The following is a 23,548-nucleotide window of genomic DNA, read 5'->3' on the forward strand; positions in this document are numbered from 1 at the left end:
TGTTTCAGCAGCTGTCCGAGTGGCTGGTCTCAGACGCGAAGTGCTCACTATCACAGATTTAGACTGGTTTGTGAACAATATTTGAGGGAAATGGTGATATTGTGTATGTGGAAAAAAGTTTTAGATCTTTGAGTTCATCTCATACAAAATGGGAGCAAAACCAAAAGTGTTGCGTTTATATTTTTGTTGAGTGTATTTAAGATCGAAGCATTAAATAATGGTAGGGCTTCCTTGAGCAGCCTGGTAGGAATGGGGTCTAATAAACATGTTGATGGTTTGGATGAAGTAACTAATGAAAATAACTCAGACAGAACAATCGGAGAGAAAGAGTCTAACCAAATACCGGCATCACTGAAAGCAGCCAAAGATAACGATACGTCTTTGGGATGGTTATGAGTAATTTTTTCTCTAATAGTTAAAATTTTGTTAGCAAAGAAAGTCATGAAGTCATTACTAGTTAAAGTTAATGGAATACTCAGCTCAATAGAGCTCTGACTCTTTGTCAGCCTGGCTACAGTGCTGAAAAGAAACCTGGGGTTGTTCTTATTTTCTTCAATTAGTGATGAGTAGAAAGATGTCCTAGCTTTACGGAGGGCTTTTTATAGAGCAACAGACTCTTTTTCCAGGCTAAGTGAAGATCTTCTAAATTAGTGAGATGCCATTTCCTCTCCAACTTACGGGTTATCTGCTTTAAGCTACGAGTTTGTGAGTTATACCACGGAGTCAGGCACTTCTGATTTAAAGCTCTCTTTTTTAGAGGAGCTACAGCATCCAAAGTTGTCTTCAATGAGGATGTAAAACTATTGACGAGATACTCTATCTCACTTACAGAGTTTAGGTAGCTACTCTGCACTGTGTTGGTATATGGCATTAGAGAACATAAAGAAGGAATCATATCCTTAAACCTAGTTACAGCGCTTTCTGAAAGACTTCTAGTGTAATGAAACTTATTCCCCACTGCTGGGTAGTCCATCAGAGTAAATGTAAATGTTATTAAGAAATGATCAGACAGAAGGGAGTTTTCAGGGAATACTGTTAAGTCTTCTATTTCCATACCATAAGTCAGAACGACATCTAAGATATGATTAAAGTGGTGGGTGGACTCATTTACTTTTTGAGCAAAGCCAATAGAGTCTAATAATAGATTAAATGCAGTGTTGAGGCTGTCATTCTCAGCATCTGTGTGGATGTTAAAATCGCCCACTATAATTATCTTATCTGAGCTAAGCACTAAGTCAGACAAAAGGTCTGAAAATTCACAGAGAAACTCACAGTAACGACCAGGTGGACGATAGATAATAACAAATAAAACTGGTTTTTGGGACTTCCAATTTGGATGGACAAGACTAAGAGTCAAGCTTTCAAATGAATTAAAGCTCTGTCTGGGTTTGTGATTAATTAATAAGCTGGAATGGAAGATTGCTGCTAATCCTCCGCCCCGGCCCGTGCTACGAGCGTTCTGACAGTTAGTGTGACTTGGGGGTGTTGACTCATTTAAACTAACATATTCATCCTGATGTAACCAGGTTTCTGTAAGGCAGAATAAATCAATATGTTGATCATGTTGATCAATTATTATATCATTTACCAACAGGGACTTAGAAGAGAGAGACCTAATGTTTAATAGACCACATTTAACTGTTTTAGTCTGTGGTGCAGTTGAAGGTGCTATATTATTTTTTTTTGAATTTTTATGCTTAAATAGATTTTTGCTGGTTATTGGTAGTCTGGGAGCAGGCACCGTCTCTACGGGGATGGGGTCATGAGGGGATGGCAGGGGGAGAGAAGCTGCAGAGAGGTGTGTAAGACTACAACTCTGCTTCCTGGTCCCAACCCTGGATAGTCACGGTTTGGAGGATTTAAGAAAATTGGCCAGATTTCTAGAAATGAGAGCTGCTCCATCCAAAGTGGGATGGATGCCGTCTCTCCTAACAAGACCAGGTTTTCCCCAGAAGCTTTGCCAATTATCTATGAAGCCCACCTCATTTTTTGGACACCACTCAGACAGCCAGCAATTCAAGGAGAACATGCGGCTAAACATGTCACTCCCGGTCTGATTGGGGAGGGGCCCCAGAGAAAACTACAGAGTCTGACATTGTTTTTGCAAAGTTACACACCGATTTAATGTTAATTTTAGTAACCTCCGATTGGCGTAACCAGGTGTCATTACTGCCGACGTGAATTACAATCTTACCAAATTTACGCTTAGCCTTAGCCAGCAGTTTCAAATTTCCTTCAATGTCGCCTGCTCTGGCCCCCGGAAGACAATTGACTATGGTTGCTGGTGTCGCTAACTTCACATTTCGCAAAACAGAGTCGCCAATAACCAGAGTTTGATCCTCGGCGGGTGTGTCGCCGAGTGGGGAAAAACGGTTAGAGATGTGAACGGGTTGGCGGTGTACACGGGGCTTCTGTTTAGGACTACGCTTCCTCCTCACAGTCACCCAGTCGGCCTGCTTTCCCGGCTGCTCGGGATCTGCCAGGGGGGAACTAACGGCGGCTAAGCTACCTTGGTCCACACCGACTACAGGGGCCTGGCTAGCTGTAGAATTTTCCACGGTGCGGAGCCGAGTCTCCAATTCGCCCAGCCTGGCCTCCAAAGCTACGAATAAGCTACACTTATTACAAGTACCGTTACTGCTAAAGGAGGCCGAGGAATAACTAAACATTTCACACCCAGAGCAGAAAAGTGCAGGAGAGACAGGAGAAGCCGCCATGCTAAATCGGCTAAGAGCTAGTAGCTGCGCTAAGCTAGCGGATTCCTAAAAACACGCAAAGTGAATAATGTGTAAATAATTTAGAGGTGATTCAGCAGAAGGAGTGCTTTAGTTAAGGCACGTGAAGATTACACTGGGAAACAAATCATAATCTAGATAACTAGAGCAATCTAACTGCGCAGATTAAACAGCTAACAGATACAGAAAAACACCGCTGTGCTCTGGAACAGGATGTGATACAATACCGCAGTGAGAGCCAACCACCAGTAGAGGCAAGCAAACATTCCACCATTTGAGATGCCATTATTGGTTGCGAAGTATGTAGTTAGAATTTATTAGAATGAGGCGAGAGCTTTGACTGATGTGATTGAGGTTGGGGTCAGATGGTGAACTGGAGCTTCCCATAATTGTGGCCTTTTGTGTTTGTCCAGTGAGGGAAACATAGCCAAATTAAGCAATGCTCCAGCCATCTGCTGGGTGGAAGAGCTTATTTGTCTCCCCATGTCACTCACTGGCCTCCCACCCACTGCCCAACAAGAGAGGGGAGTAGAGAGGAGAGACAAGAGATGTGCGAGGAGAGGAGACAGAAGTATAGGTAAAGGAGTGAGTAGGATTTAGAGAAGCACAGCAGGTCAAAGTAATGCTTTCAAGGCCATCAAATGCGAGAAATGGCCTGAAATCTGACATGTACAGAACATTGAGAGTGGAAAAATATATGACATTGCGGTGTCTGTATGGACCCCATCAGAACAGCACCATGTGTGGCGAGTAATTCCATTATGTGGGAACAAAATCTCTGGATTCTTCAAGCATCATTAGGGACTGACTCTGACTCTGAGAGCAGCTCAGCTGTGTTTGAGGTCATTACAAAACAGTTTGTTTGGCCCTTAGACTCAAAGGGTCTTTGTTTGGGTCACACTCTTTTACCGCCGCTCCCAGCCATCCCCGCCTAGCCTATTGAGAGCCATGGAAACAAGAAGGCTTTCACTCTGTGCTCCTTTCTTAGCTTTTTGCTGCCTCTTCCTCTGACGACTCCACTTTTGTCTTCATCACAGTGCTCTCTCCACTGCTCTAGTACTAATAAGAACAGGAAGAGTCAGACTCTTACTTAATTGGGCTTCAAGGTGACTTAGACATGGGTGTGTGTGCATGTGTGTTGAATGGTGTGCATGTTTGCGCCGGCGCATGCACAGGATGCTGCAAATGAAAGAAAGTCTGTGGAACGGAGTGGACAAGGCCAAATGGGCCGGAATTGGCTTTAATAGTTTACTGATCCACTATGGGGTCCTGTTTGTAGGATTCTTTAAACTCAGGTCGACAAATAATGAAGAAAGGAAAACCTTACAAGAGCAAAAACACAAGAACTTAAGTGTTGAAAGTGAAAAGCCTTTTAAGGCTAAATGATGAGAAAATTTAAAACTCTATGGATAGCACTTAATTTCTTATTATGCTTCTCTTATAAGTGGAATTAACTTGTTTCTGTAATTTCAAAACTGTGGGGTGGTAGTCGTTAATGGGCAAAATGCAACAATAAAACAGCTAAACTAAAAGACCAATCCAAAAATAGATCTGTTCAAATGCAACAATAAAACAGCTAAACTAAAATGCCAATCCAAAAATATATCTGTTCAAAATGCAACAATAAAAACAGCTAACATAAAATGCCAATCCAAAAATATATCTGTTTCAAATGCAACAATAAAAACAGCTAAACTAAAATGCCATCCAAAAATATATCTGTTCAAGGAGCTATACTATACATATTTGTTAAATAGGTAATAGGGGTGACCAGGTGCTTTACAACTTATATTAAAGACAACTCTGGGATTTTACAATCCTGGTTCTGTTTTTAGATGTTTTGGTGTTACTTTTCACTTGAGGCAAAAATAAATTCATCAGCATATTATTTGTTTTGGAACACTGTCACAGGCTAACTGGCTAATAATTGTAATGATGCTAGGCACGCTAAAATCCCTGCAAGTAAAACCCTTTTTGTTGTCACTGAACAGGCTAAAGTATCCAGTAACATGGTCAGGTTCTGCAGAGGTAAATGTGCATTTTTACCTAACTGGTTGCAAAGAAACTTTTTTAAATGATCAACTACATACTTAGCTGCTTACATGGTGCTGCTCTTAGTCGAGTGCTAATGTGGGTGCTAATGTGTTCTGTAAGATACACACCCTCATTTGCAGTTGACTTGTAATGACTGAACAAACTAAAACAAAGCTGAATGGAAAACAAAAATTGCAGGCAGGAGCAGCAGTTGAGTGGTGGTAGATGGTGCGCAAGTACATGATATGTGCTGTGCACTTTGACACTTTTCATCCCTAGAAGACCTCTCACTTGGCAGGGTACACCCCAACCAGGATGCCAGTCTATTGCAGGATCACATATAGACAAACAGAGACATTCACACCTACAGTCAATTTAAACTTTCCAGTTCACCTAACATACACGTGAGTACCACCTTTGGTTGGGGAACCTGGGTTGGACTGACGCCCCAGCCAGAGGAGTCATTCACTCCCCTGGCTGGGGGACAGTCCATCCCAGGGAGAGTCATGCACTCTCATTCACTTCGAGCTACGGAATCTGTGAATAAGCATGTATACAAATGGGCATTAGGAGATATATAGGACTTAGGGCCTTGGGGCAACTGTTTGTTGTGATTTGGCGCTATATAAATAAAATTGATTGATTGATTGACTTACCTCTTTTACTTTTGCTCGATTCGCCTTACTTTTACTCACGTAATGTGCAATGTAAATAGCAAAGTGGAGCTGAACACACCCCAAATACATTTGCGCTATACAATTTATACCATGTACTACAGATCATCAAGTTCAAGCTCCATGCATCTGTTAATCTTTCTTCAATGAAATTCAACATTTTATTGCTATGCACAAATTTTAACTTTTCCCCAGCATAGCAGCTGATTAAGAAACCCCCAATTTATCAGAAATAGGAGGGTGAGTGAGTGACTATTTTGGGAATCACTGCACTAATCTCTTTTGTACTGAGGAATAATCAGTCCCGTTGCTATTCCTGAGAGTGAACTCTTCTGAGTATATTGGGTTTCGTAAGGATTTAGGCTTATGTTAATAATGTGATAAGGTGCCTGAACCTACATTAACATTTTAAACATGCACACTTGGAAGAACCAATATGTTTTTTTAGTTATGCCATGACGTGTGTTTATGTGCATGCGCGCGTTTGTGTGTGTGAGTGTGTGTACTTGTGCACAAATGATGGCAGCCATTAGACAGGAGTAAGGCAGCCATGATGATCGCCACTTAGCCGAGGAAGCGCACTTGCTCAATGGGCTGTGAATCTCCCGCTGCCACTGTCAGCTTGCAGAATGTTAAATAAAGTTATTTGAATATTTGTAATATTAATGTGCCAGTGTGTCAAATGCCTACTGGAGCTTAACGGAGAAAGAAATTATGGGTAGATTTGCATTGCTGCATCAGCCCATATGACTGCGAGTGAGAAATTAAATAAATACCCAAATAATGTTGCAAATATGTGGTTTGATGGATGGACGGAGTGAAGTAAAATTCAATGAATACATAAAAGATCATATGATTGGTCAGATATCACCCATTAAGTTTCTCATGGTCCTGTTTTCACCCAGTCTCCTTTAATTCTCTTAGAATCAATCAATATCTGAAAATCTTCTGTCCCCAATCCAGTCCATGCAGTAGAGAGATTTAGAGCAACTCCTGTATGTGCTTTCCATAGGAAATGGACCACTGAAGTACAAAAAAGGCAAAGCAATAAGCTTTGAGTATGGGTAACCAATTACAAAAAAACCTAAATATAGTAAAGGGCCTCGTAAAATTAGACTGCCAATTTTATAGACTCCAGGAAGACATTCATCATCTCAGAGGACATTTGCCTTCAAGTAGGAAAATGTACAGAGTAGGCGGTGTCAAGATTTAAACTACTTTTTTCCATGACTATTTACCAAGAGTAATCATAAAGGGGTCATGTTAGCCACCTTTTCATCAAGCTAATAAAAGTCACTGGGCATCTCAAAACCATTGTTTAAGTTTGTAGCAATGCTTAATTGATGGAAATTGAGTTGAGATATCATTTAAAAAAATCTTCATTTTCAGATATTCAAAACAAGGTTTCATATTAGTGGCAAGCAATTCATGAAAAAAAACTGAACATCCATTCGCTTCAATGCAAAACTATGCTGTTCAAGTAATGGCAGAGGACACACTTGACCTCATCTGTTAATAATTTTATTTGACAGAGAAAGAGAGATAGAGAAAGAGAAATTGGCAGGCACCCACATGTTTTGAGTTCATTTCTGTGCTGGAGTTTATAGAAGAAGAGCTTATTCTATAAAGTTTATCCTATTTGGATTCTGTTTTGAGTAAGGCCTTCTTCTTTGGGCTGCTACAGTTAGGGGTCACCACAGCATATCATCTGCCTCTCATTTTCTTCATTCATTAGTCCCTCAAAATACTCCTTCCACCTTTGCAACACACTCTCATCTCTTGTCAGCACAATTCCATCAACATCCATTATCACCCTGACCTGCTGTACATCCTTTCCATCTCGATCCCTCTGTCTGGCCAAACACTTCAACTTTATGTACAGCTCCTTATATGCCTTTTCTTTAACCATTGCTACATCTCAATTCACCTTACGTTGCATCTCTTTTTACACCTGTCTACTGTTTATCAACTCTCCAACAATCCCAGTTCTGAATGCAAAATTGAAGACCACACTGATTGTATTTCTTGATGATTGTTATAAAGGAACCTTTAAGACATGTTTACTGATTGTGAAACATACACGTATTCAATCCCATGACATGTCTAAAGACAATGGCTGTAAAATGTGATAATTTAGTTGGGTTACACTAAAAGGTGGCTACACTTATGCACTGCAATATTTTAGCTTTCCCTCCCTGGATTGCCACCTTATTGTGGTGGAGGTGTTTGTGTGCTCCAGTGATCCTGGGAGCTGTGTTGTCTGGACCATTAGCTCCTGTTAGGGCCACCCTTGGCAAATTGGACCCAGATGAGGAGACAGACAAAGGGTGGTCCAAAAGATTGTTTATAATGGACCCATAAATGGACAGAGTCACCTCACCTGGATTAGGGAAACTGAGGTCTCCTCCTTGAGCTGGGGAAGGGGAGGGGGTTGAAGGCAACTGCCTGGTGCCCAGAACAGTTGATTGTGGGGCTCGGTTGGGCTCAGCCCAAGAAAACAACATGCTTTCATCTCCATCTGCACTTAATATATAAAGGGTCTGTGTTACAGGCAGCGAACAGGGCTAAATGCCCACATGGCCCAACTCTCCGATATGGAGGAGCTTTAGTATGTTGGGGTCTTGTTCTCAATTTACCAGTAGATTTATGCTCCTATCCTCACCTATGGTCATGAAATTTGGATAATGACCAAAAGAAAAATGTTGTGGATTTTCCACAATTTTTTGATATGTAATGGACAAAACATCCAATCCAATCTATTTTTATAGCACATTTTACAAACAGAATGCTACCAAAGTGCTGCATAAAAATTTAAAAAACAGTAAAACAGTGCTCCTACCATGAAAATAGTATAAATCGATTAAAACCATAAATAAATAAATGACTATATCATTAGAAAAGTACAAATCAACCATAGGTAAAATCCATAATAAATATCATAAAAGTATGCGTTAAAACCCTAAAAGACAACAGAGGGCCATACTACTCACACGGAGCTAAAAGTTCAGAGAATTAAAGTGGGTCTTTAGGCGAGACATAAACACTCCACTGTGGGAGCAGTTCTAACGTGGGTAATGTTCGAATTACAAAACACCTGATCAGTTAATCGGGGGAAAAGTACAATATGTTTTAATTCTGAAAATAATTTGTTGTAGCCTGATTTCCAACTATTGCATGACAATGTTTATGTCAAAACAAGGAACTGGAAAATGATAAACACACTGGTTGCACATATAACCAAAAGTAATCATTGTATCTCTAGAAAACAAACAACTGGAGTCCGTGACAAGAGCTATGGAAAAGTTTGCAATGTCAGCTATTCTTTAACGTATGCACAAACAAGACACACAAGATGTTTGCATTGGTGAGGGTAGTCGTGACCGTTTGGAGTGTATCCACTCGAATGAACACGGAGGTGATAAAATATTTACCACATTGCTTACATAGCCAAGGGGAGAGGCAAAGAAAGACACGGGGGAAGAAGGAGAGAGAGAGAGAAAGAGAGAGAGAGAGAGAGAGAGAGAGAGAGAGAGAGAGAGAGAGAGAGAGAGAGAGAGAGAGAGAGAGAGAAGAGAGGAGAGAGGTAGGGGTGTTACCCAAATTGGTTGTGTGGGAGCTGGGTTCTAGTATTAGGATGGCATGCTGGTATCATCGTTAAGAGCACAACAATTCCACATGGCCTCTGTGCCCAACTGACAGCGATTTACATAGTCCACTACCTGCCATTAATAAAAAAAAAACATCAGGAAAGGGGGCTTTAGGTATTCCACATTACACACTACCAAATCCAGGTGGACTGTGCACTTACAGCAAACAAAACTAATTATTATGTTGAAAAACTATGTATTTGCCAAATTAACAGAACTCTGGGACTGATATGGTGACTTTCTTTTGAAATGCCTGATTGCCCGTTGGTGTATACTTGAATCTGATTAGTATGCTGTTATGTGTCAAATGTAATGCAAGCAGTTAAAGCTGTCCCCATCCAATTGTCCCCACACATACTATATACATCGAAAGACTGATTATCATTAAAGATTGCTAAATCAGCTGCCTAATCTACACTCAACAAAAATATAAACGCAACACTTTTGGTTTTGCTCCCATTTTGTATGAGATGAACTCAAAGATCTAAACCTTTTTCCACATACACAATATCACCATTTCCCTCAAATATTGTTCACAAACCAGTCTAAATCTGTGATAGTGAGCACTTCTCCTTTGCTAAGATAATCCATCCCACCTCACAGGTGTGCCATACCAAGATGCTGATTAGACACCATGATTAGTGCACAGCTGTGCCTTAGACTGCCCACAATAAAAGGCCACTCTGAAAGGTGCAGTTTTATCACACAGCACAATGCCACAGATGTCGCAAGATTTGAGGGAGCGTGCAATTGGCATGCTGACAGCAGGAATGTCAACCAGAGCTGTTGCTCGTGTATTGAATGTTCATTTCTCTACCATAAGCCGTCTCCAAAGGCGTTTCAGAGAATTTGGCAGTACATCCAACCAGCCTCACAACCGCAGACCACGTGTAACCACACCAGCCCAGAACCTCCATATCCAGCATGTTCACCTCCAAGATCGTCTGAGACCAGCCACTCGGACAGCTGCTGAAACAATTGGTTTGCATAACCAAAGAATTTCTGCACAGACTGTCAGAAACCGTCTCAGGGAAGCTCATCTGCATGCTCGTCGTCCTCATCGGGGTCTCGACCTGACTCCAGTTCGTCATCGTAACCGACTTGAGTGGGCAAATGCTCACATTCGCTGCCGTTTGGCACATTGGAGAAGTGTTCTCTTCACGGATGATGCGAAGGAGATGTGTTGCACTGCATGAGGCAAATGGTGGTCACACCAGATACTGACTGGTATCCCCCCCAATAAAACAAACTGCACCTTTCAGAGTGGCCTTTATTGTGGGCAGTCTAAGGCACACCTGTGCATGAATCATGGTGTCTAATCAGCATCTTGGTATGGCACACCTGTGAGGTGGGATGGATTATCTCAGCAAAGGAGAAGTGCTCACTATCACAGATTTAGACTGGTTTGTGAACAATATTTGAGGGAAATGGTGATATTGTGTATGTGGAAAAAGTTTTAGATCTTTGAGTTCATCTCATACAAAATGGGAGCAAAACCAAAAGTGTTGCGTTTATATTTTTGTTGAGTATATGTTCCCACAATCCAGCTTTGATTTTTTTTTTTTTTTACTGTGTGAGTTTTGAGTCAAACATCGGTGTTTATGTGCATAACAACACTGGTTTAGCATATCTTAAAACAGACATTCCCTGTCTTTCTGTTCCCACTGTGCCTTCTCTTCCCTTTGAAATACCTTCTTCTCATGTTACTCTCCATGACGACAGTTATTTCTGCATGAAAACTGCTCGCTCTCATATTCTTCTTGTTCCCGTTACTGATACTTCATCTCTAATGGGCAATTACTTCAGACCCAATGCTGAGCCGACTTATTGCACCTTCCCTGAATTGACTGACTGCCCATAGTGCTCACCTACTGTACCACATGCATTTGAGGTTGGGTTCCTTTTTTAAATATTGGCTCGTGAAAACAGAGTATGTGAAAAAATAAAGGTTGAAATTGCTCTGAATGATGTGATGGTGACACAGTCATGCAAGTCTTCACAAAATTAACTTGCTCCTGACAGTGGTGTCATGTCACCAGAAAGAGGTACTCATGAAGGACACCTTGCAAAAATTGTACATCGTTGCCATAGGATTGACTGATTGATTGATTTTATTAATTATTGAAATGTTGTATAAAATAAATACAATACCATCACAATAAAATGATAACAGAATAAAGCAACTAGCACATATTTCCATTATGGTCCTTAATAGTGCAGCAGATAGAGAATATTAGAGCGGAATCCTGCAAATGGTGATAAAAGCATCAAATTCGGCAGAAATAGTCCTCAGACAATCCTCTTTTGAAAAAAATGATTGGCCACTTGAATTTTCAGTTGCCGTTCAGGTAGAGGACAATTGAAGAATTACACAGGAGTCAAAATTAAAAGATGCTCCAATCATATTGAAACCTATGCCACATTATTAGCCTGATCATAAATATTCCAAAAAGGTATGGTTTGGATGGTCTGTAACTGAATTCTATGGAGTTATGGGATAAAAACAGCAAGAATGGTGACAAAGGTCAGTGTTGGTTTGTACAGGGGTCAAAAGTTAAAGCTGCTCCAATTTTGGTAAAAAGTTATGCAAATTACTAGTTGAGTTAACACGATTTTAAAAAGGAATAGTTTGGACCATGTATCATCCTTACTTATCAATTCAATCAATCAATTTTTTTTTTTATATAGCGCCAAATCACAACAAACAGTTGCCCCAAGGCGCTTTATATTGTAAGGCAAGGCCATACAATAATTATGTAAAACCCCAACGGTCAAAACGACCCCCTGTGAGCAAGCACTTGGCTACAGTGGGAAGGAAAAACTCCCTTTTGACAGGAAGAAACCTCCAGCAGAACCAGGCTCAGGGAGGGGCAGTCTTCTGCTGGGACTGGTTGGGGCTGAGGGAGAGAACCAGGAAAAAGACATGCTGTGGAGGGGAGCAGAGATCGATCACTAATGATTAAATGCAGAGTGGTGCATACAGAGCCAAAAGAGAAAGAAACAGTGCATCATGGGAACCCCCCAGCAGTCTACGTCTATAGCAGCATAACTAAGGGATGGTTCAGGGTCACCTGATCCAGCCCTAACTATAAGCTTTAGCAAAAAGGAAAGTTTTAAGCCTAATCTTAAAAGTAGAGAGGGTGTCTGTCTCCCTGATCTGAATTGGGAGCTGGTTCCACAGGAGAGGAGCCTGAAAGCTGAAGGCTCTGCCTCCCATTCTACTCTTACAAACCCTAGGAACTACAAGTAAGCCTGCAGTCTGAGAGCGAAGCGCTCTATTGGGGTGATATGGTACTACGAGGTCCCTAAGATAAGATGGGACCTGATTATTCAAAACCTTATAAGTAAGAAGAAGAATTTTAAATTCTATTCTAGAATTAACAGGAAGCCAGTGAAGAGAGGCCAATATGGGTGAGATATGCTCTCTCCTTCTAGTTCCCATTAGTACTCTAGCTGCAGCATTTTGAATTAACTAAAGGTTTTTTAGGGAACTTTTAGGACAACCTGATAACAATGAATTACAATAGTCCAGCCTAGAGGAAATAAATGCATGAATTAGTTTCTCAGCATCACTCTGAGACAAGACCTTTCTAATTTTAGAGATATTGCGCTTTGAATGACATATCCTGATCAAAAATGACTCCAAGATTTCTCACAGTATTACTAGAGGTCAGGGTAATGCCATCAAGAGTAAGGATCTGGTTAGACACCATGTTTCTAAGATTTGTGGGGCCAAGTACAATAACTTCAGTTTTATCTGAGTTTAAAAGCAGGAAATTAGAGGTCATCCATGTCTTTATGTCTGTAAGACAATCCTGCAGTTTAGCTAATTGGTGTGTGTCCTCTGGCTTCATGGATAGATAAAGCTGGGTATCATCTGCGTAACAATGAAAATTTAAGCAATACTGTCTAATAATACTGCCTAAGGGAAGCATGTATAAAGTGAATAAAATTGGTCCTAGCACAGAACCTTGTGGAACTCCATAATTAACTTTAGTCTGTGAAGAAGATTCCCCATTTACATGAACAAATTGTAATCTATTAGACAAATATGATTCAAACCACCGCAGCGCAGTGCCTTTAATACCTATGGCATGCTCTAATCTGTAGCCTTCACTAATGCTGTTTCTGTACTATGATGAATTCTAAAACCTGACTGAAACTCTTCAAATAGACCATTCCTCTGCAGATGATCAGTTAGCTGTTTTACAACTACCCTTTCAAGAATTTTTGAGAGAAAAGGAAGGTTGGGGATTGGCCTATAATTAGCTAAGATAGCTGGGTCAAGTGATGGCTTTTTAAGTAATGGTTTAATTACTGCCACCTTAAAAGCCTGTGGTACATAGCCAACTAACAAAGATAGATTGATCATATTTAAGATCGAAGCATTAAATAATGGTAGGGCTTCCTTGAGCAGCCTGGTAGGAATGGGGTCTAATAAACATGTTGATGGTTTGGATGAAGTAACTAATGAAAATAACTCAGACAGAACAATCGGAGAGAAAGAGTCTAACCAAATACCGGCATCACTGAAAGCAGCCAAAGATAACGATACGTCTTTGGGATGGTTATGAGTAATTTTTTCTCTAATAGTTAAAATTTTGTTAGCAAAGAAAGTCATGAAGTCATTACTAGTTAAAGTTAATGGAATACTCAGCTCAATAGAGCTCTGACTCTTTGTCAGCCTGGCTACAGTGCTGAAAAGAAACCTGGGGTTGTTCTTATATTCTTCAATTAGTGATGAGTAGAAAGATGTCCTAGCTTTACGGAGGGCTTTTTATAGAGCAACAGACTCTTTTTCCAGGCTAAGTGAAGATCTTCTAAATTAGTGAGACGCCATTTCCTCTCCAACTTACGGGTTATCTGCTTTAAGCTACGAGTTTGTGAGTTATACCACGGAGTCAGGCACTTCTGATTTAAAGCTCTCTTTTTCAGAGGAGCTACAGCATCCAAAGTTGTCTTCAATGAGGATGTAAAACTATTGACGAGATACTCTATCTCACTTACAGAGTTTAGGTAGCTACTCTGCACTGTGTTGGTATATGGCATTAGAGAACATAAAGAAGGAATCATATCCTTAAACCTAGTAACAGCGCTTTCTGAAAGACGTCTAGTGTAATGAAACTTATTCCCCACTGCTGGGTAGTCCATCAGAGTAAATGTAAATGTTATTAAGAAATGATCAGACAGAAGGGAGTTTCAGGGAATACTGTTAAGTCTTCTATTTCCATACCATAAGTCAGAACAAGATCTAAGATATGATTAAAGTGGTGGGTGGACTCATTTACATTTTGAGCAAAGCCAATAGAGTCTAATAATAGATTAAATGCAGTGTTGAGGCTGTCATTCTCAGCATCTGTGTGGATGTTAAAATCGCCCACTATAATTATCTTATCTGAGCTAAGCACTAAGTCAGACAAAAGGTCTGAAAATTCACAGAGAAACTCACAGTAACTTATCACGTTAAGGGGTAACATATGTCACATGTCATAGAATCCAATAGACATAGACCTTGTTTCACCTTTGGAGACCAAGCATTCAGCACTGTCAAAACTATTCCATATTCCATTTATTAATCCTATTAGCTCAACCAATAATTTGCATAACTTTTTACCAAAATTGGAGCAACTTTAACTTTTGACCCCTGAACAAAATGAAACTGAGCCTTGTCACCATTCTTGCTGTTTTTATCCCGTAACTCCATAGATTTCAGTCACAGATAGTCCAAACTATACCTTTTTGGAATTTTTATGATCAGGCAAATAATGTGGAATATTTTTTTCAATATGATTGGAGCATCCTTTAATTTTGACCTCTGTGTAATTCTTCAATTGACCCCTACCTGACCACCGATTGAAAAGTCAAGTGGCCAATCGTTTTTTCAAAAGAGGAGCATCTAAGGAGTATTTCTGCCAAATTTGATACTTTTATCACCATTTGCATGATTATTTGCTGCACTATAAATGACAAGTGAGTGCCAAAGCTCACCATATATATCAGCCAACAAGGTGAGTACTTGTAGTGGAATGATGCACAAGCTCCAGGATGCGTATCACAAAACACATATCACAGTACATCTCACAATACTGTATTATATCACTGTTCATGCTAATTATGCAGGAATTAAATCAGTGGTAAAGGGTTAACATTAATCCAATCCACTTTATTTCTATAGCACATTTTATGTGATGCACAAAGTGATGCACAAAAATTGAGTAAAACAGTGCTCCTACCATAAAAATTGTATAAATGCATTAAAACCATAAATAAATAAATGACTATCTCATTAGAAAAGTACAAAATCAAACCACAGGTAAAATCCATAATAAAATATCATAAAACTAAAACAAGCAAATAATTCTGAAATATAACTTGTACTTTTGGACACTATCTTTTTCCTATTTACATATTTTACAAATTGTTTGGTCTTCTTCAAGAGGCCATTAGTACTTCCCTAGTTGGCATTAAATCCAATATTTGTTTAATAAATTAAAAGCAATTTGATACACACTCCACAATATAATGAATGGTGATGTCACAGATGCCCCACTCTTCAGTAGAAGACAGTTTTTAGATGTGAACAGATGCATTTTAGCTTTGTGGTAAACTCTTTTATAACCACAGACATTAGTGCATAGACTGCACAAAGTACTGCAAAGTACTACAAAGCAGGAGCTTCTGAGCATGCCCAGGGGCATTCAATTTTGCTTGTAATCTGCACTAAAATAGTGCAAGTACTATGACACACATTTAGACTACTATTGTGATTAATTATTTCCTTCTAAGCAATAATGGATGATTTCCCTATAAGGAAAAATGAGTTATCCCCAATACTTGCTGTACTTGTTCACTGGTATCCTCAGTATTTCTTCTGTGAGGGTAGGCAATTTTTTTCTTCCACCATTAGACAGTTTATTTTTCAAGATTATCAGACACTCGTTCAAGCTCACATGAGGAGTGACAAAACAGTCAGGTAAATTGAGGTCCGCGAACATGTGCCGGTGCCACATGTCTTGGCATCCACCACCCCACAGAACTGTTCTGGTTCCTCAGTGGTAACAAGAATCCAGGGCTTCAGAAAAAAGACAGCTCACAACACATCAAGGATTTATTGTACTTCATAAAACAACTACCAGTGAACAACTTCCATTTCTCCACAGGTTGTTTTAATACCCTCAAAATGGTACAATGCCTTTAGAGAGGGAGCAAAAGAGATAGTGATGTCACACTGAAAACTGCAGGAAGTCCACATCAATAGGCCCCTGGAGAGGGACGTCATAGGAATAGTGGGGATTATTAGAAATATATTTCTCAGCAAGCCTTTGTTGTGCAGTACCTGTTGGGGTCTGTGTATGTGTACGTGTGTTTGTGGTGTTTACAGCAGTGCTAGAACTCCCCACTAACACAAGCCACAACAGGACTCCTACCAACACTTAGGATATGTTCGGCACCAATTAACAGCACTGTGAGTGCGTGTTCGGTGGAAGTAAATAATGGACTTGAAAGGGAACTACCATGGGGAGAAAAAGTAGTGAAAAAAGAACCTTGCAGAACATAAGCAAAACAAATTCAAGCCTGGATTGTTTGTATTAGAGGTTTGACACATATTGTGATAATTAACTATAAAAGAAATCTTTTCAGGATGTCTGCCTTACATGGTTGTCCTGGACAAAAAAAATGTCCAGCCCCCCCCCCCCCCCCCCCCCCCCCTTGTAAAACATTTCATCTTTAAATAAAGATTAAATTATAAATTAAATGAATGGTTACCTTAACGAGTTTGAACCCTGAGCCAAGTAGACTATTTTTGCATCTCAGCACAACCTCTTGTAACAAGCAAAAAAAAAGTATGTCTTTTTCTGCATAGACTTTACCAACTTACACATGCCTAACACACACACACACACACACAAAAAGAACTGTAGATAAACAGATATGGAAGTGCCAGACCTGTTCAAAACAATCCTTAAACACATTTACAGCCCCTTAGAAAAAATGCTTTTGGTCTCTATAGTTAGTTTCCATGTTTATGACAAGTGTGTGTTATAAGATGTCTGTGCACAAGTATTTCTGTATAATTAAGTTTTAGTCAAATTTAATTTTTGTATTACCACTGTTTGTATTAAATAGCAGCTATGAACAGCTTGCTTGTCAGGATTTGGATTTTTGCTTTGTGTTTTGCCTGTCTTGTTTTGTTTAGTTAATTTGCTTGATTGGTTTTGTTATATTTTAGTTCTCTTGCTGGTCTCTTTCTTGCTTGGGTTTTCTCTGTCCCTATCTCTCTTGTATTTCTCTTAGTGCTTGGTGGTGGGCATTTCCCTCTGTCTGGCCACACCCTTGTTCTGAAGCTTTCTACATACACCTGTTTCTAATCTGCAGCTCATCACCTGGGTGTATTTAAGATTCACTTTTTGCATTAGTCCCTCGCCAGATCGATTTGCCCTGTGCCTTGTGTTTCATCCTGCTAGCCTATTTGTGTGTATGACCACCTGTCTGTTAACTCGACCACTGATGTTATTTGTACTTTAGCTCTTGTTGGACTGCCTTTTTGTGTACCAGACCCAGCTTACTGTTTCAGTAAACTGTTTATACATACAGAGCACTTGTCTGAGTCCAGCCATTTTTGACCACCAAGCCTGATATTGGGAATGTTATCACTACTGTTACACCAAGGTCACTGAGGCAGTATGCCTGTTGTAATTTGTAATAATCTCTTACGAAAACCACCACCCATTCTCCAAATAAATGTGTTTATCAAAAACCTGAACCAAGGTTACCCTGTTAGATTTGCTTCTTTGATAGTCCAGAGATGGAGGATACATGGTTTCATTTGTACAGCCCATGCTTAATCTCCTTAAAATTTAGGGTTTGGCTGGGAGTTAGATTGAATCAGGGACCACCAAGATGGTGACATTTGGTAATGTCCTCCATAATAGTGCAAATAATCATCCTATCCTGTATGTTGCTGACACAGTGTCTGTGATCCATACCATTGTCTCCTTGAGATTGCATTGCCGTAATGTCCTATTCTCTGATTTATTGCAGTCCAGCAATAGAGGGCACCAACTGGTTCAAAATCCTGCTGCTACAACTTTGACTATAAGCATAAAGTTTGACCATATACCCCAATTTTGGCCTCACTTCACTGATTTCCTGTCCCTGTGAGGTCAGATTTTAAGGAGTTGTTACTCACATAGAAAATTATTCATTGACTAGCGCCTCCCTATCTGGCTGCCCTAATTAGACCTTACGTACCGGTCCATGTTCTGCGTTCTCACGACGCATGATTAAGGTGTGTCACAAAGGTTAAAAAGAAGTCAGTAGGCCACAGAGCTTTTTTCTTATCATGCACCACGACTGCGGAATAATTTGCCTGCTGAGATAAAACAGCCTGATTCTCTGGAGTCATTCAAGTCCAGATTGAAGACTAATCTGTTTTCCTATTCATATGACTAAAACACTTGTGTTGTATCAAACCATTTTTTTTTCTCTCCTTGTTTGTTGTGTTATTAGCAATGGAGCAAGTCTCAGCCTCATTATATCTAAATTCTTGGTCTGTTAGTGAAACAAAGAGATAACTGCCAGCAACCACGTTAGAAACCAGTCTGCTTTTCTGTCAGTTTCCTTCTGTGAACTAGTGCTTTATGTGTTGTTAGTTCCGGCTGATTGATTCTGCTCTCTTTCTCTCTGTTTGAGGTGTTGTGGCAACTCTAGGGAAATCAAATATGATACTGCGTGCTGGACCCCTGGCTGAAGGACAGGGTGCATCCTTAACCATGAGTCTTGCCCAAATGGATGCTGATGGGGACTTTGTAAGACAACCTACAATTGCACTTTGTACTTTATTTGGAACTTTAATATGTTTTGAATGTTTGAAAGTTTTCTGTTGTACTTTGTTTATTTGATCTTTGCTCACCCCTCTGAGTCTGGTCTGCTTGAGGTTTCTTCCTGAACAAATGCCAGAGGGAGTTTTTCCCTACCACGGTCACCTACGTGCTTGCTCAGGTTGGTGGGTGAGGTTAGACCTTACCCACGTGAAGCGCCTTGATGCTACTTTATAAATAAATTGAATCAAATTACATATACAGTGTGTTTTCAAATGGACAATAATGAAAAAGACATTCAATCTGAGATTTAGTGCAAGATATATCACTGATAAACAACAATAAGCAAAACTCTGAGCTGCCACTGCAAGGCAAAAGCAATAAAACCCGTGCATGCATGCAACTGGAAAAAATCTTCAAGCACTATGAAGTCAAATATATAAAAAGCTTGAAATATATGATACAAGTCATTTTAAGTGGTTTGCCTACAAATGTTTCCAGCTGCAGAGGTGTCGGGTGTCTGTAAGGTCTCTGCTATCCACTTTCAAAATATACCGACAGCTTTGTATGGTTAAAAAGTCAGTGGCCAATGGCCATACAAAAAGATTATTGAAACCATTCACTGGAGACCTCATATTCAATCAACAGAGATAAATGGACACTTTCTGGAAAGCTTGAGATTGCTGTAAAACTGTCACTGGGTCTGATTAAATATCTGCACTTGTTTCCACAAAATGAGTCACAGCAGCAGAGTTCTCAAGACACACAATGTGTGGTGATGCCTGGCGTGGTTGGATTTGACTTTACAGTGAGGTACATAAGCCATTGGAGAGTGACATGATTTTGTAATTTTTCTTCTGTACACCACAACAATGGAGTTGAAATTATGAAATAAAGATGTGGCTGAAGTGCCGACTTTCATCTTTAATTCAAAGTGTTGGATTAACCATAATTATAAGGACTATTGTTAAGACATGGGTAAAACTTCTTTTCAGTCAGTGACTAACTGAAGTTTGGAACACATGGACATCACCAAATACTGTGATTCCTCCCTTGAGATACTTTGGTAGGCCTGTATTGTGGCTTCATTCAGTTCCTGCTTGTTTGTGGGTCTTTCTGCCTGCAGTTTTACCTTCAATAACTGGAAAATGTTCTCTGCTGGGTTGAGGTGACATGGTTCATGTGGCCATTGAAGAAAAATCAATTTATTTGCTTTGAAAAGCTCTTGTGTTGCTTGGGCAGTATGTTTTAGGCCATTATCCATGAGCACTGTGAAAGTCTGTCCTATCAGTTTGGCAGAATTTGGCTGAATTTTAGCAGATACACTTCAAAATTCATTATGCTACTTCCATCAGCAGTGACATGTACAATAAACACCAGCGACTCTATTCCATTTGGCAGCCGTAACGCTGCCTCCACCATGTTTGACAGATGATGTGGTACACTTTGGATCATGAAGCATTTTATTCTCTATACTCATCTGTTCCTATCATTCTGGTACAAGCTAGTCTTGATTTCATCTGTTCAAAGAATTTCTTTCCAGAACTGGGTAGAGTTTTTTTTCTTAAATGCTTTCTGGCAACACTGAATCCGACCTTTCACTGTAGATATTATTACCCAAAGAAGCCAGTCCTCTGTAAGTCTGAAGCCTCCTGACTAACTATTGTTCTGTACATACTGGGTTGGGCAGCTGTAAAGTAGGTCAGACATTCAACATATACTATATTCATTCATGTTCTCTACCTGCTTATTCCAGTCACTGGTTATGGGGAGGCTGGATCCTACCCCAGCGGTTACTGGGTCAGAGGCAAGGAACATCCTGGATGGGCTGCTAGTCCATGTTGCTCACTCATACCTACTGTTAATTTAGAGTCCCCAGTTCACCTAAGGGGAGATCAAGTGGTTAAAACGGTGGGCTTGTGACTAGAGGATCCTTGGTTCAAATCCCTGTCAGACTGGAAAATTGCTCAGTGCCATTGGGCAAGGTCCTGAACAGCCACATTGCTCCTGGTGTGTAGTAAGCTCCTAGCATGGTAGCACTCTGATATCAGTGTGAAAATGGGTGAATATGAGGCATCAGGTAAACCACTTGACCATAAAAGCACTATATGAATGCAGTTCATTAACAATTTAACATGCATGTGTTTGGAAGTGGGAGGAATCCATACAGAGGCCAGACAGGAAGGACCAGGTGGGAAGAGATCCTAGGTCCTTCTAGCTGCGAGGCAATAGTGCTAACCAATATGTATAATATTGTAGCGAATATGACCACAGACATATCTTTACAGAATCAAAAGTTGCCTCATGTTCCACTTTTAACAGAGAACTGGACTTCCCAGACAATATTACGGGCCCCTTCACACATACTGCGAATTTGGTCAATTTGCACATGAAGTGCTCATGAAGCAGGAATTGTGTGCAAAACGTGTAAAATCGTAGCTGACTCGTGCACCTGTTGTTACAACTATTTGCGCACACCAGTGGCTGAAAGACAGAGCATGCGCTGTGCGAGCCCATCGAACCCTCTCACGGTAGGTGTCGGCCAAATTCCAGGTGACACACACGAACCGCTTGTTTGGCACTTAGAAAATGTGTGGCAATTTGCACTGTTAACACGACAACAGTCAGCAGACAATCATTGTTGAGCTGTATGTGAAATTTGTCTAAGTGCCCCACGACAGTGAAGTTCCTGAATGCACTTGTGGTGTGCCAGAGGGTCGGCTCCCCCCACAACACGTGTGTGTGTGTTTTGCATGCTCCCCTAACACGTGTAGGTGTTGTTTGAGCATAAGCGGCGCAATGTGGTACACCTTGTCCCATGGAACACAGTGCAAGTAGCTGCAGCTGCTCGCACTATGTTCCTGCTCGAAAGACATATTTGCATGCATGAACCATGGCACTGGGATTGTGCACGCCTGCCCATCAGCGCGATTTTTGTGGTTCGCTCATAAGAGCTGTTTCGCCGTGAGTCACCATGAGTTGTACTTATTTGCACTATGTATGAAGGGGCCCTAAGGTTGGAATATGTGACACTGGACTGAGTCTTTATCACCCTGCATCAAACTCTTCCCTTCTCTCAAAGTGACAAGTGTTCTAAACATTTCCTGGCTAAATTTACGCCTCCAGAAAGCTTAAAGGAACAGTCCCTATGGATCAAAGACACTTGTTGAAATGGATCCAGGCAACCCCAGTTCAACCTGAATTTATTACAATTTAATGAAACCTGTCCAAATCAGAGAACTTCCAGACACCAACAGGACACTCATATAGACAACAGCTCAACAAACCTAGAATCCCAGCCAGCCAGATGGCAACAGAAAGGAAGGTCATAAAACTGAGCAACACTGGGATGGAACCACAGTGGCACCTGGAGGAAGCACACAGACCCTTCAATACGTGAATACACTTTCTTTAAATAAAAGACAGAAATTGTAATTTATTTTCCTGTTGTTATAGTTAACAAAGATAAAATTTATATTCCAATTCATTTGTTTACACCTTTCTTTCATGTGATGTTATGAGTATTCCTTTTTCTAACTCTTGGTGGATGTTTAAATGTTATTTGTTGAATTATTAATGAATAGTCATGGTGAAAACAGTGTTTCTGTTAATCACTACCCTTTTCTAGCATGGTTTACGAGACTCAGTCATCTTTTATTTTATTAGCCAAAGAAGAAAGAAGGTATTTGTCATATATTGTATCTGGTTTGTTTTTAAAATAACTTTCTTTGGGAGTAACCTCAGGCCAAGTGGGTGGAGCTTATGACAATGTGCTTGTCCTCTTTAAAATGACCCTGAAACAAAGGAATGCTCTTTTTTCTCTTCCATGTTCTTCCACTTTTTTCAACACTTCCATGCTCGTCTCTGAACTTCTTCATTTTCAATGTCCTTAGTCTTAGCTTGTGGCTTTTGTTTTATCATTTCATTGTGTTTCTTTTTGTTCCATAACTTTCATTATTTGATGCACCAGTTTTTAATAACTTTTAAGGCTTCAAAAGTCATTTGCACTTCCTAGCTGAGATTTTCAAATTGTGAGCAAATCTGCAAGTCTAAAAATTCTTCATTTTTCACTCAATGCCAAAAAAAAAGAAAAAAAAAATTGTGAACTTTTAATTTTTCTTCACAACTTCCATTGCCAAGCTTTGAACATTTTATCACAAATACTTCAAATTCATTTTCCATAAGTTTTGGAAGGCACCAGAGCATTTTTGGCAGCAAACACCAAAACCTTCATCCTGGGTCGGTTGGTGAACCAATCTTCTCCAGAACCGCCGAACTATTATGTTCGGTCCTGCTGGGAAAATGAGCCGGATCCATGCCTGTAATCATCTGGGACACCTGGTGGGTTTACCTCGACCCAGGTCAATTAAAGAAGGCCAGCAATCGGCCCATCAGGAAACTGGACCTTGTCAATCCACTCAATCCAAAGGACCGAAGTAAGTGAACCTTCAACTGTTCTGATGATCGTTGATGTCAGTGATGTGAAGTGGCTTTCTTTAATATATTTTCTTAATAATAATAATAATAATAATAATAATAATAATAATAATAACAATAATAATAACAATAAGAATTCATGAACATAAAATTTATAGCTGAATTCCAACCAGGTTTATTGTCATTAATGTCTATATTTA

At 40.0% G+C, this 23,548-nt stretch overlaps 1 protein-coding gene across 2 annotated transcripts in view; it reads right to left on the reverse strand.

The window, feature by feature from the left end:
• Positions 1-23,548, reverse strand: part of LOC117521852 (ephrin type-B receptor 1-B) — a 667,735-nt gene that overhangs the window by 385,870 nt on the left and 258,317 nt on the right. The gene's annotated exons all lie outside the window — the stretch shown is intronic.

The sequence above is a fragment of the Thalassophryne amazonica genome, chromosome 12 (assembly GCF_902500255.1).
Source record: "Thalassophryne amazonica chromosome 12, fThaAma1.1, whole genome shotgun sequence".
NCBI classification, from domain to species: Eukaryota; Metazoa; Chordata; class Actinopteri; order Batrachoidiformes; family Batrachoididae; genus Thalassophryne; species Thalassophryne amazonica.